The sequence below is a fragment of the Canis lupus genome, chromosome 17 (genome assembly GCF_011100685.1).
Source record: "Canis lupus familiaris isolate Mischka breed German Shepherd chromosome 17, alternate assembly UU_Cfam_GSD_1.0, whole genome shotgun sequence".
Taxonomy (NCBI): domain Eukaryota; kingdom Metazoa; phylum Chordata; class Mammalia; order Carnivora; family Canidae; genus Canis; species Canis lupus.
This window is the reverse complement of record NC_049238.1, coordinates 32281524-32295501: the sequence shown is the minus strand read 5'-3', so window position 1 is coordinate 32295501 and position 13978 is coordinate 32281524. Positions and strand designations below refer to the sequence as shown.

Below are 13978 nucleotides of genomic sequence, written 5' to 3'. Positions count from 1 at the left end.
CTTACCCCGCTGTTGGAGACTGGCAGAGTAAGACCGAGGCCTGTCCACCCACATGAAAACCTGAAGGCTTATGAAAATATGGAACATGGTGAATGATGGGAATGAACCAAGCAGGCACTGAATTTTGGAAACCACTGATAATAAATGGGACATGTCATTTTGTTTGTTAGCACTTACCCCAAGTAAAGATACTTAAAATTTTATAACTATTCTATTTATTTCAAAAGGTCTTGAGAGAAGCTCCTTTCAACAATGTATGGGCATCTCTAGAGCAATAGGCCTGTTTTCCATTTGGCTGACATTGTAACAGAGACATTTCTGATGAGCTCATGGCAACCCTGAGAGGTGCCACACCAAATGAATCCATCTGCTTAAATTGTCAGGGCGGTATGCATCTCTTAGTGTGGTCTCCCTCCTCAGTCATTGTTTTCTGTTTATAACATCATGAAGAGAATTGGAAGGAGCCATAATTCCATCTCAAGAACAATTGACTTTTGTGAAATCTGGGTTTCATCTGTATGTGTTTCCTAGAGGTATCACAGCATAAGAAAATTGACACAGTCCTGTAACAATTGGCTTATCCCATTTTCAGCCCTGCTACCCACCCTGCTCCCACTGAATGTCCCTAGAAATAAAAATCTTTTGCCTCCGGTGATGCAAAAATCAAGATAGAAGACATCATTGGGTATAGATTTGTTTGTTTTGAAATTGCTTATGACCAAAATGTTACTTTGCAATAAATAAATAATACCACCCTTCAAAACCAGAAATGACCTAAGGTTCTTAAGATTAGAGCTAGATCTTCTCCATCAATAGGTGGTAGGCCCACTTTCAGGCTTCTCCTTGGCTACTGTCATCGTAATTTGTTTATATATGCAGTACTTTTGTTCCCAGCTATATATCACTCAAAGGAAATTTATTAAATCTAGAAAAAACTGACAGATTTTCTTTTCTCTCCCAATAAGACCTCAATAGGAAAACATTATAATAAATTTCAAATAACTGTGGAAAAAAGGCACCCTATAGTTTGTACTTTATTTTTAATCCACAATCTGGAATATTTCATTTGCTTAATATACCTTAGTGTCCTCAAAAGCTGAAAATTTTATTTATTTATCTCCTTGAAAGTGATTTTTAAAAAGTTCTATAAATAGGAATGCCTGGGTGGCTCAGCAGTTGAGCGTCTGCCTGTGGCTCAGGGTGTGATCCCGGAGTCCCGGGATCAAATCCCAAATCAGGCTCCCTGCATGGAGCTTGCTTCTCCCTCTGCCCGTGTCTCTGCCTCTCTCTCTCTATGTCTCTCATGAATAAATAAATAAAATATTTAAAAAGTTCTATAAATAGTTTTGGTGTAATAGAGAACTACGATTCAAAAAATCAAGCAATCATTTTAATGGACTCAGAATCACTACCTTCCACCAAGTATGAAATCAGGGAATACACACTCATCAAGGGTTGTTGCAACATTTTATTGGGAATTGCGCATAGCTGACACAAGTTAATCTTTGCCTCTAAATCTATTATAGGTGATAGTGGAAATAACACTGAACATAGAGTCAGAGAATCTATATTTTAATCACAGTTGTACCTTCAATTACCTGTAAGACATTTAGCAAGACACTGAACTTCTCTGCAATTTGGTTTAATTCTTGACCTCACCTTTACAATGAGGGCTGGAGGAAATAATCCCTAAGGTCCTTTGCTCTTGTAAAGTCTAATTATTTATGCATTTTTATTAGAATTCTATGTGTGAATTTGCATTTTCTATTAACATATTAACAAAAAATTTAAAACAGCTATAACCTGGGGTGATGAAAATGTTTATCATTTGAATGCAGGCCAATATAGCTAATGTGACATATATGCCCTGAGCCTTTTTTCTTCATTTTTGTAGTGCCATCTGCTACTCTAGCATTTGGGAGAGTTTATTTAAATAATCACATTAGTGAGATCCATGCCTCAGACACCTCTCTCTCTATGTGCATGTGCACACACACACACACCCCCGAAAACCACACATACACTTATACACGCACCTCTGCTGTGTTCTAAAGTTACTTTGGTCAGGAGCATTTCCAATCATCTGTCAACAAAGCCCTCTGTGATTAGGCCTAACCGGGAGTCTGACTGGTCAGGACCATGATGGGCCATAGCTAAGCAGTGCACCTCACCCGCACTTGCCATGCTCTCTGGAGGACAGTAGACTTCTTCATTCCAGGCTACAGAAAGCCAATGCCCTGTGCTTGGAAAATTCACCAAGGCTCAAAGGCTTCACATAGCTCAGAGTTGATTCAAAGGTACTAACTCCCCACTTCTGCCAAAGATGAGGACCAAATTCTCCTCTAGCGGTAGTCTGTAGGAAATGGCCTTTCCCCTCCAGCATGTTTTCCCACTAAAATGACTGTTTCCCACCCTTAGATGTTACATTCCAGAAGATATGGGGAAAGAAGGAAGAATCTGAGGCAATGATGGAACATGCTCATTTGTTTTAAACAGAAGTCTATTAGACTGCAAGTTTTGTCAGGCAGTGAAAGCAAGACCACATTTGCCCAGCCCTAGTCACATCTGACCATTTTCCTTTAAAGTGACAGCATTGAAAACAAATTAAAAAAAAAAAAATCTTCTCTAAAGTGTTGGAATAGAAGCCCATAAACAAGTAGACAGAATTTTTTAAAAAACTGCATGCTTAAGAGAACGCAAACCTCCCATGAACAAACAGACTTCGTGTGAAGGCGTATCAAAGCAAAACGTGTTCACCATCTTCTTTCTGAAATGAATTATGCAGCAGCCACTTTTCCTTATAAAATGTCTATTTGGAAGGCAACGCTGGAAACACCACACACTCAACTGGCAGATCTTAAAGGTGATGTTCAGGAAGATGAACTGCTGAGCAGGCTGACCAGCCCAATGTCTGGGCCACACTGCTCAGATCTGAGGTTCTGCTTAATGAAAGTCAAGAAGAACTACAGTGAACAAAGTCTGTCATGGGGACCAGTTGGAAGCATTTACAAATGAACCATGTTGAATAAAATCCAAGCAGAAAAACATCTTTGCCTTATTTTGACTCTGGCTAAAAGTTGCATAATTATAGGGGAAACCCAATAAAAGCAGGCCTTATTAAATGGAATGAAGACCACAGTCTACGTATTTCTAGTTTTCCCTCTTCAAAATGGGTTTCTAAAGCAAGGTCTGGATGGATGTGTATCATGTGCTTTATAGTGTGGCTGTAGCCACCCACTGGCAAGAAATGCAACTCTAGTCTCTATCTGGAGCATGTATTTGGTTTTTTTTTTTTTTTTTTAATCGTAACTTATGTGTGTCTACAGCTTAAAAATTAAGTTCTTGACTAGCTAGGAAAAGAAATACTTAAAATCTGCTAAAACTCTTAAAAGAAGAGGGGTTAATTGAAGAGCTATTTGATAAACTAGTCCAATCTAGTCATAGAGTATAACAATTACAATCATAGGCTGCTGAAACAAACCTATGGAGTCTCAGTTCAGCTACTTATTAACTATGCAAACGTAGACAAGTTGCTTAACTTCTGTAAACATCAATTTCCTCATTTATAAAATGGATTTTCTGGAATAAAATAAGGCAATGTATATAAAACATTCAACATCTCTCTGACACACATATAATACATAATTATAAATGATTATATTAAATATAATAATACATAAAACATTATTGCAGATTAGAAATTGGACATGATATCTGTTTGGGGATATTTGGTATGATTTTAAAATATTTGTTTGCATTTATCATAACATGCATCTCAAGAGAGCAGCAAATAGTGCAGGGAAGGAGTAATTTATTTACTTTTTAAAATTTGAATATAGTTGACACATGATGTTACATTAGTTTCAGGTGTACAACATAGTGATTCAATAAGTTTATACATTATGCTGCCCTCACTACAAGTGTAGCTTCCATCTGTCATCATACAACTCTATTACAGTATCATTATATTCCCTATGCTGTACCTTTTATTCCCATGATTTATTAATAACATAACTGGAGCCAAACTGGAAGCCTGTATCGCTTACTGTCCTTTACCCATTTTGCCCCTCCCCTTACCTCCCTTCCCTGTGGTAACCATCAGTTTGTATTTATAGGTCTGATTCTGTTTTTTGTTTGTTTACTTATGTTTTATTTAAAAAAATTTTTAAAATATTTATTTTAAATTTTTTTATTTTAGAGAGATTTATTTTAGAGAGACAGTTCTTGAGCGGGGGAGGGGCAGAGGGAGAGAGGGAGAGAGAGAGGAGAAGTAGACTCCCTGCTGAGTGGGGAGACCAACACAGGGCTCGATCTTATGACCCTAAGATCATGACCTGGGCCAAAAACCAAGAATCAGATGCTTAACCAACTGAGCCACCCAGGTGCCCCATAAATTCTGCATATAAATGAAATGATACGGCATTTGTCTTTCTCTGTCTGACTTATTTCACTTAACATAAAACCTGCTAGGTCCAACCATTTTGTCACAAATGACAAGATCTCATGCTTTTTATGGCTGAGTAATATTCTGCATATATATATATTTATTTACTTAAATAATTTATACATATATATATCACATCTTCTTTATCCATCTATCTATGGATGGACATGTGTGTTGATTCCATATTTTAGCTATTGTAAATAATGCTGTAATAAACATAAGGGTGTATATAAGGAGTGGTTTTTTTTTTTAAGATTTTATTTATTTATTCATGAGAGACAGAGAGAGGGAGAAAGAGAGAGGCAGAGACACAGGCAGAGGGAGAAGCAGGCTCCATGCAGGGAGCCTGATCCAGGACTCGATCCCAGGACTCCAGGATCACACCCCAGGCTGAAGGCAGGTGCCAAACTGCTAAGCCACCCAGGGAACCCCAGGGAGTGATTTTTTTTTTTAAAGAGTCACCTTTATAAATAAGATGAAACCAAATGAAAATATTAATGCTAAGACATGCCTTCTTTGGTTTGGGTTCTTCTGCTAAATTAGGTGGTTCAAGTGGGTCTTGTATATTAATGGTTCTTTTCCAGGCAGAAACAAATAGATATGTACAGCATAAAGTTAGAACGTGCAAAAATTTTACCTTGTCAAATTCCACGCTTGCTAAATTGTCCTCTCAAGCACTCTGTCTAGAGAAATTCTCACTAATCTACTTTAGATTTACACATTAGTCTTTCTAGGTGGGTATTTACTGTTTACTGTCTACTTTCACTGTTAGTTCTGTCACAAGATAAAAATGGCTTGAACATATCTCTTCATTTACAGGCACTTAATGTGACTATTAGTACATGTTGGGAGCCGGAAGGGATATTGGGGATCAGCCATAGACTGATCAAAAACAAATAGATCAAAGCTATTTCAAAGAGGGTGCTAAAGAGGAGGGTGTCATACTGGGGAGAAAGATCTGTACATACAACAGCACAAGGGGTAAAATTCCAATCTATGTGCCTCTTCCATGAGACTGGGTCAATATATGTGAGAATGATTCTCAATTTATACTGAATTCCTTTTCTTTTTATTTTCCATAGCCATAACATATGGTGTGTATCATAGCCTATTTCAGGTTGCTCAATTATATTGGTTGCCTATTTTTAACATAGCCATTTATATAATTCTCTCAAAAGCTAGGAAGCTACCTTCGAACACTATAAATAGTCAAATGCCCTTTGATTATACTAGATTTACTAGATTCCTTATCACTTGGCAAATACATAAAGCAGACATTTTCCAAAGAATGAGTGCACTGGGTCTTATCCTCCAGACATTCTTTCCCTTTGTTAAACACACCCACCGGCTCATCTGGGACTCCAGTGATTCTTTCTTTGGTAGGAAGACTCCTCTGGATCTCAGGAGTGCCCCCGTGTGGCTGCTCCATAGTATAACTGATCCTCTTTTAGTGCTTCTGAGGCTGGCTGGGGTGGCATTCCACAAAGAGCAAAAGCCCAGCTGAAAATTGAGGCAAATCTGTTCATTTAAAAATATCTAGCAGTGGGAAAAGGCCTTGATCATGCATAGAGGGGCTGAAATTGACTAATGCTTTGTGTCAGATTTTTTTTTTGGGGGGGAGGGGGTTTCATATCATGTACAACACTTGCCTACCCAACTCCAAAAACAACATTCTCTCACAGCAATTGCCAGGGAAAAACATGAGGTGGAAAAATCAGAGTAACGTCTTCCCTTAGGGCGAGATTATACAGGAAAAGTCATTGGACAACTCCCAGCCTGGGCTTCATAGGTTGGCAGGAAAGGCTGTCATTACCTTAGTGTTGTTGGGAAATTTAAAGAGATAACAGATGTGAAACGCTCAGAACAAGACTCTCCCATAGTAGGTGCTCAGTAAATGCAATGATGGTGGTTAGACTGTGGCCCTCTTCATTTGCATTGACTCTCCCCTGGTTCACCACCCATTGCTAAAGCCAAGGGCCCAGAGCTTCTGCTTACTTTCTAATCCCCGAGGGAGAAAGTCTGGAAGGCTTCACATGTTCTAAATAGGAAAGCTTAGAGGAAGCAATCTCACTGGAATGCAATGCTTGCAGCTGCGTTTTCACAGCTTTCCATTAAATTGCTCAAATGTTCATTTTTCGTATCAGAGAAGGCGGACTGCTGATGGAGAGTTGGCCCTCCAACTCCAGAACCTTCTGCACTCAGTAATTACTCAGAAATGTCACAATCTGCCTGCAAGCTGTCCCCATTCTACCTACTTTCCTCTTACGTTGCTCCTGATTCAAGTGGTCCTCTTGAGGTCTTGGAAATATTTCTTTAGCCAGCACTTAAGACTTATCAGAGGGAAGCCCTAGAGCATGGAAATTCTTCTCCCATCGGAATATTTTTCTCTGTCAGGGAAAAAAATAGATTCAACTATAAATGCACAGCGGAGTTGGTGCCCTCTCCACTGTGAATATACTTTGAGGGCACAGGTGGATCCATCAGAAAGGAGAAGTGCAATACTACCCTTCAGGAGCTATATAGCACTGATGTAATTTTGCATTTCTTTGTCGGTTTTCCCAGAGTGAGGTTATGGGCCACAGGTTCCATTTGAATGTATTTCTTCGTCTAAAGCAGGTAAAACCTACCCTAAAGCTATGATGTCACTAATACTTTATGTTGAAATTTAGACTTCAAAAATTTTTCTAGCTTCTTTCCTTGAGTCGGAAATAACTCCAGTAAATACTTCCTTAGTTTGTTCTAAAAGTTTAGTTTAGTTCCTTAGTATCCAAATCATTGTAGCTACTTAATGTAGAAACTATGGTTCATGAAATGACACCTCCATGTCACCGGTCCTGCTCTTACTGGCATTCAGTAGGCATTTGTATGCATGTTTGTTGAAGGAACAAATGATTTGTGGTAATTGCACTATCTTCTCGAAGATGCCGGATTTAGAAAAACAGTCGTAATAATCGTGATATAAAGAGCAGAACCTCATTAGCTTTGCTTCTATCAAATGGAGATAGCACAAAGTATACTCTGCATTTCAAGTTTCTCCTTCTAGTCTGGCTTACTTTGCTCAGAGACACAAATTTAGCTTCTTTTCTTTCTAAGTAAGCCTAGAAAGTCTTGAAATGCACTATGATCATATACTTCTTTGTCTTTTGCTTTTGTTGAGTAATTATAAGCATGGTATCTTAAAATCTCTGGTCTTCGGTTTGCTTGGGACAGGATGGATAAAGTAATACCATGAGTAAATGATCAAAGAGGTGCCTGGTACAAAGAACTAGTGGCAGCCATTTTCCTAACATTTTTAGGCCTTTGACATTCAAAATGGTATCTACACCATTCCGTTTCCTATGTAGAGCTTCACAGAAGGAGAGTCTGGTTTCTGGGTGCAACCATTGTTCTTGTTAGTGGATGGAGATTTATAATTATATCCTTTTCTGCTCCGAGCACATGCCATAGCGAGAAGCTACATAAACACAAGGTGGCCTGATAGGGGAATATCCAGGACAACAGTGAGATTACAAGTTACACAAAGCCATTTTAGCTTTATTTGCAAATGTGACATGACATGCAGACTTCTTACCCTTATGTCTTAGTTTGTATTCTAAAATGATAGTTACAAAGACCGAGCATCAAATATATTTGATGTTTTCGGTTCCAGCTTGTCGTGAAGTTCTAGTGGACTCATTGCTCCTCAGTATTCACATATACATTCTCTCCCTACCCTCTCTCGCTCTCTCTCTCACATTACATATCTTTTCCTCTGCTTGGGGAAGTCATAAGGCATTGCTGCTATATATAACAATATGTGTAGTCAAAATTGAGATAGCATAGTCCCATCGTGTTCATTTCTTAGGAGTCTGCCCCAAAGTCAAGAGCAAGCTATAGGAAATACACCAAATTGTTCAGTGGAACATTACTTGAATTATAGTATTATACATAATTATTTTTTTCTATCCCAAATATTCAACAACATAAATGTATTAATTGTATAGTTAGAAAAAATACCTATATCTATTTGTCTACTCTCACTGGATTTGGACAAGTTGGTGATATTTATGATGAAAAAAAACTCCTATCCTTTCTGGATCCAAAAGGCGACAAGCCAGAGTCTATGGGCTCCTTCTTTAGAAGGAGAAGTTTTAGCATGGGTGTCCCAGGCTCTGAATTGGACTTACAACAGATCATCTCCACACTCTTCTTTCTCTCTCATGTTGGGGGTGGTTTGCAGAATTTGGAAGGACAGAAAGGTTATTCATATCCCAAAGCTGAGGGATGGCAAAGAAGAAATGTAAAGGGAATTAATATTTATGGCAGCCTTCTACACCCCATGTGCTTTACTCATGCTATGTCTTATAATACCTGTGAGGAAGGAATTCATTATCTCTGTTTTAAAAGTGACACGCAAGTGTGTCTGTATGTGTGTGTATGCACATGTACATACTGGAACAGTGTTCCATTGAATATGTGCCCACTACATATTTATGGAATGAATTATTCTAGTAAGACAGATTTATATAACCTTGAGTGTCTTATATACCTGCATATCTATACAAAAGTGTTAATAATCATATTCATCTGCAAACACGTGAACAATAGAAAGACGTCTCCTCTAAGACTTGCTGAATGTGGCAGGCACATTTTCCCTTCTTTAATGCTGCAGTAGAGTTCAATTCAAAAGCTCCTCTTAACCAATCCAAATAATGTCATTTTCCAGCTGTGGTGTTACATTGGGACCAGTTCAAGTGCCAAAAGCCTAACCCGAAGGAAGCCAAAACAATCCACATCTTGAACAGTGAGAGTATTTTCCACCCATCATCACTACATGACACATTGTCTCAGGAGCCTCCTAGAGCCTGGGGAGTCCTCGGCTCTGCCAGACACTCGGCCCAGAGCCTGCCACACCATCAACCCTTAACGAGCATTACATAATAAGTATTCTCTGTCTCTGGGAGTACCCATTTCCTAGTCATAATTTATGACCGTGAGGGCTTTCTTTCCTCACATATAACGCCATAACTACATGCTCAAAATAATATATTGAAATCCCAACCATCATCAGATATCTTTAAATTCAGACCTATCAATGGGTTTCCCAGGCTCTTGACTTGGAACTGTACACAGATTTCACAGTTGGCTTTATTATGAGCCTGGGACATTTGATTCGCATGACATCAAAGTAAAGAAGAGATGAAGCAATGATTACAAATCGAAAAAACTTCCCCTTTTAAAAATTATATTAAAGTATTAGTTCAGTTTCTAAAGTGCAAAGTAGTAATCCCCATGTAATCAATCGATTTTGTAAGTAGACACATCCTTTAAGGGAGAAGTTCAAATTTTATTTCATTTAACAAATTGGACTAGTGCATTTTGAAGATTTTGAGCAATAAAAGCCCAGATATTCAAGTCCAGAGCTTGAGTTTCTCCCTCCATGAAAGAATGCACCAGCTTTACCTGGTGGGGAGGTGGGCCATATTCCCAAGGCAGCACAGTGATTGTATGTGGGGAGGAGAATCAGGGACCTGAGTTTTGGTCCAGCCATATGAACTTGTGTACCTTGGACACGCCATTTACCTTTTTGGACCTTGGTTCCCTCATCTGGAAAGTAAAGAGCTGGAATAGACATCTCTTAGGTCTCTCAGCTCTGAAAGTAACGTAGCTCTAAATCTGTTTCACATATAACAACAGAAAGCTCAAAGATGACAGAAACTAGAAAAATCTTCAGGTAACTCCATGATCTCAGTAGGTGCCACCAGACAGCTAATGCTATGCTTCAACCAATGATAGGAATAGTGATTGAAAACAGTGTTAAAGATAAACTTAGGGGATCCCTGGGTGGCTCAGCGGTTTCGCGCCTGCCTTTGGCCCAGGGCGCGATCCTGGAGTTCCGGGATCGAGTCCCGCATCGGGCTCCTGGATGGGCCTGCTTCTCCCTCTGCCTGTGTCTCTGCCTCTCTCTCTCTCTCTGTGTGTGTGTCTATCATAAATAAATAAAAAAATAAATCTTTAAAGATAAACTTAAAGAGGTAAAATTTGGGTGCTTCATTTACCTTTAAATAAACCTCCTTTATATTCCTTTATGTATGCTTGACATTCACTGACCATTATTTCTTATTCAGATGAAGGTTACCAATGTGGTTTTAGTAAGATTTTTTGCAAACTTCACTAAATAATTTAAAATTATTCTCCATAAAATTCTTCTCTTATTTTTTCCTGTTACAATTTCATTAAAATTTATTTGGGAAACTATATGGCCTCAATAATAGAATTGTATCTTATGTTTTGGAGCTGTTTCCATGGCAATAATGACAGGTGCAGGTTCTGGTAGATGCATATGTTCATTTAAAAGGTTACTGCAATTATCACTATAAAGGTAAATTCCACTGCAAATAACACCTAAGTACCTACATTGTTACTTTTAGGAGAGAAGGGCTTCTATAGCTAATGATGTACATTAATCTTCTCCAGAAGAAAAAGAAATTCACAAAAGATATTCTTTGAACAATGTTTGGAGTTATTTTATATAATAGAAACACACTTAACTTCATAGACTATGCAGATTCAAGGAATTTGGAAGACTTACTGCACAGCTCTGCCTTAGGGGGTATTGCCAGCAAGAAACAGAAGAGGAATTTGGGCAGTAACATAAAGTGGTTAGGACTGCTTCACAAAGGCCATTCAGTTTGACAATATGCATCAAATCCTCATTTTTCCATCTAGTCCTACTCTCCTAACTTCCAGTCTCCGTGTGTAGATAACTGCCATCTAAACAGCACATCATTCTGAATATATATCCCTTGTAATTCCTTGAAAAAAAGTTGGAGAGCAAAAAAAAAAAAAAACAGTATATGTGCTGCTAAAGTAAGCACAAAAGAGCAAAAAATAGCGATCTGTGCCATATTCACATGCTCCATTTCTCTCAAAATAACACACTTTGTCTCTAATCGGAGCATCTATGTGCCAGCCAAAAGTAAGCACCCCATCACCACCTATGTGACCCGGATTTTCTTTGCTTTTAGTTACTATCCTATGACTTAGGTGCCCAGATAGAGTGGAAGGTCCAGAAGACAGAGCACAAAGAGTCTTTTGGCTCATAACGAAGTTCTCCTCGGGGTTTCTACTTCGACAAACACCTAACCAGATTCTGATGCTTTGTCTACTTGACCTTTCATAATCTACCACCTGTTTCAAGCCTTGCTTTAATCTTTGAGCTGGACCTCATTGCCTGCTAACACCTTCCTGGCCTGCTCTGTCTTAGGACACACAGCCTCATTCTATCAGATTGTATGCTCCTGGATCTCAGAAACTTTATCTTACTCCTAACGACTCTAGTCCCTAATCCAGAGCCCCCCACATTATATGTCCCAGGCAGAGCCCAGGGACAGCCAGGCCTGGCTCCAGTGTCCCTGTCCTGGGCCAGATTCACATTCAAACAGAAATGCTAAAGAAAAGAAAATAGGTTCCCAAAGCGTAAGATGCTTTCGCAGGTGGCAGTGAAGGTGGATGCTATTGATGTAGGTGTTGCTGGCTCTCGATGAGAAATGCACACACCCGACAGCAGTCTAACCTGAGGGGTTTGTCTTCCAAGTGAGATTTATGTGAAAGAGATGAGGGAATATAATTGCCCAAAACTCAGGGGAGGAGATCCACGTAAGGAGCTCTGCAGAAGAATTAATTTTAAGAGAAAAGTGAGAGTACCAGATTCACAATAGATGGAGAAACCCATTTGAAGTGAATCCCGGAAGAAAAGAATGAGTATTTTGCCCTTGAATCAAGAAGAAAGAAAAAGAGGGGATGAAAACACAGCACTGATACAGCCATTTTGAAAGACATAGACAGCCATTCCTCCAAAATGTTCCCTGTGAAGACAAAGTGGGAAGATTTGGAGTCCTGAGCCACCAAAAGAGATCTGTAGTTGTGTGTCAGGTATTGTCACCAAAATTAGATGTTAATGCCAAAAGGGTAGTGGATATTTTCCATTTCTTTTATATTTACACATATTATATTCTGCGAAATTTAACTCGATTTTTGCTTTATATTTTTCATATCACCTTTTTCCAGTTCAGAAAAAAAAATTGTGCCAAGAACCAGTACATCTCTTGCATAGGTGGCATTTACTACTCCTCTGCAAATACTAAGTATTCCTTATCATGTGTCCTAAGACGAAGCAGACCAGAAAGATTTTAGCAAGCAGTTATGGGTCCAGTTCAGAGAATCAAGCAAGGCTTGAGAAATGTGGCAGATCATTAAAGATCAGACTTGATTTCTACCCTCCCTCTTGGTTTGGTGATACAGTCTGAGCATTTAACTACTTGTACGTCAAAACAGGTTTCTTTTAAACTGCTTCTAGTCATATCCATCATTTCTGTCTTCTACGTATATGGCTGCAGATATCTGCATATGGAAAACTCCCTCCCACATGAAGGAAGCTTTCAAACAAAGACAAAGGGACTCTTCCAAATAGAGAGCAGAGTCACCCTTTTATTTATAAAAGTACATTTAGCTCTTGTTCTTGTAGGCTATAAAGCACATGTGGTAAAGAGCAGAATTTGCTTTGTATACAAAATTTGCATTGAATTTTATATTAAATGTCTATATAGGCTCATTAATCCTAAACAGCATTCAATTACGTATAATTTTAAAGGAAAATTGAACCACGCATGAACATTTCCCATTCACTGAGTCATTCATAATGTGCTCCTGCTTATCATGTATATCCTTCTAGTGATCAAGTAAAAGTTGAGATGGAAAGTTACAATCATCTCATTTGTTGAACTAAGATTGTAAAGCAGATAAGAGCAAGTGTTTATCTTGTTTTACATTGTAGATGTAAGTTGTGCTTCTCAGCTGACCTGAAATGTAATGCATGAGTTGTTAGGATGAAAGCCATGCTCTGGAATGTACGTTAAGGGAACTAGAATGAATTAATGATGGTCAGAGCATTCTAGAACTGGGAAAGGCACAAACAAAGTCAAAACAGCAGGAAAGCAAAAGTGCCCAGGGTTTGTTTGGAGCTGAGGGTTTGTATACAACATGGGAAAAACATACAAACAAAATTTAGTAAAAGCTGAATTTTTAGAGGAACCCATAATGTCTCTGGAGTCACTGGGGTGCACCATAAGCCAGTACCCTTCTCATAATACAGTGGTTTGTCTTTGAGCCTGGAATCTGTGAAAAGATCCCAAACTGGGGACCTAGAGATATTTTATAGCCTCAGCTCTGGTGCCAACTTTGGAACTTGTAAAAAAAAGAATCAGTTCATCTTTCTAGACCTTAGTTCCAAATCTGAATAATGAGTTTTGTTTGGCTGTTCTCCTAAGACTTTTCTCAGATCAGAAGTGTCTGAATCCATCGAATAAGTCAGGAACTAACCTAGCTTTTTGTGTCAACGTCATAGTCATTAGTAATGGGACTCTCATGGATGTATGTGATTCATAGTTTCAACCTACGTGCTTTTTCCTAATACTCTTTCTTTTACCCACGAATTACTGCTCCTTAAGAAACCAAGGATAGAATACAAAAGAGCAAAAAGATAATGTGTATTAC

The 13978-nt window shown here is 38.6% G+C and overlaps 1 protein-coding gene and 1 long non-coding RNA gene across 2 annotated transcripts in view; one reads left to right on the top strand and one right to left on the bottom strand.

The window, feature by feature from the left end:
* The window catches only part of SLC8A1 (solute carrier family 8 member A1), a 299968-nt gene that overhangs the window by 175730 nt on the left and 110260 nt on the right, over window positions 1-13978 (top strand).
* LOC111090587 lies at window positions 6665-13321 on the bottom strand. The gene is made up of 3 exons (XR_005372350.1): window positions 13285-13321; window positions 8611-8700; window positions 6665-6831 (listed from the first exon to the last, which is right to left on the bottom strand). It is a non-coding gene; the product is annotated as an uncharacterized LOC111090587 (long non-coding RNA).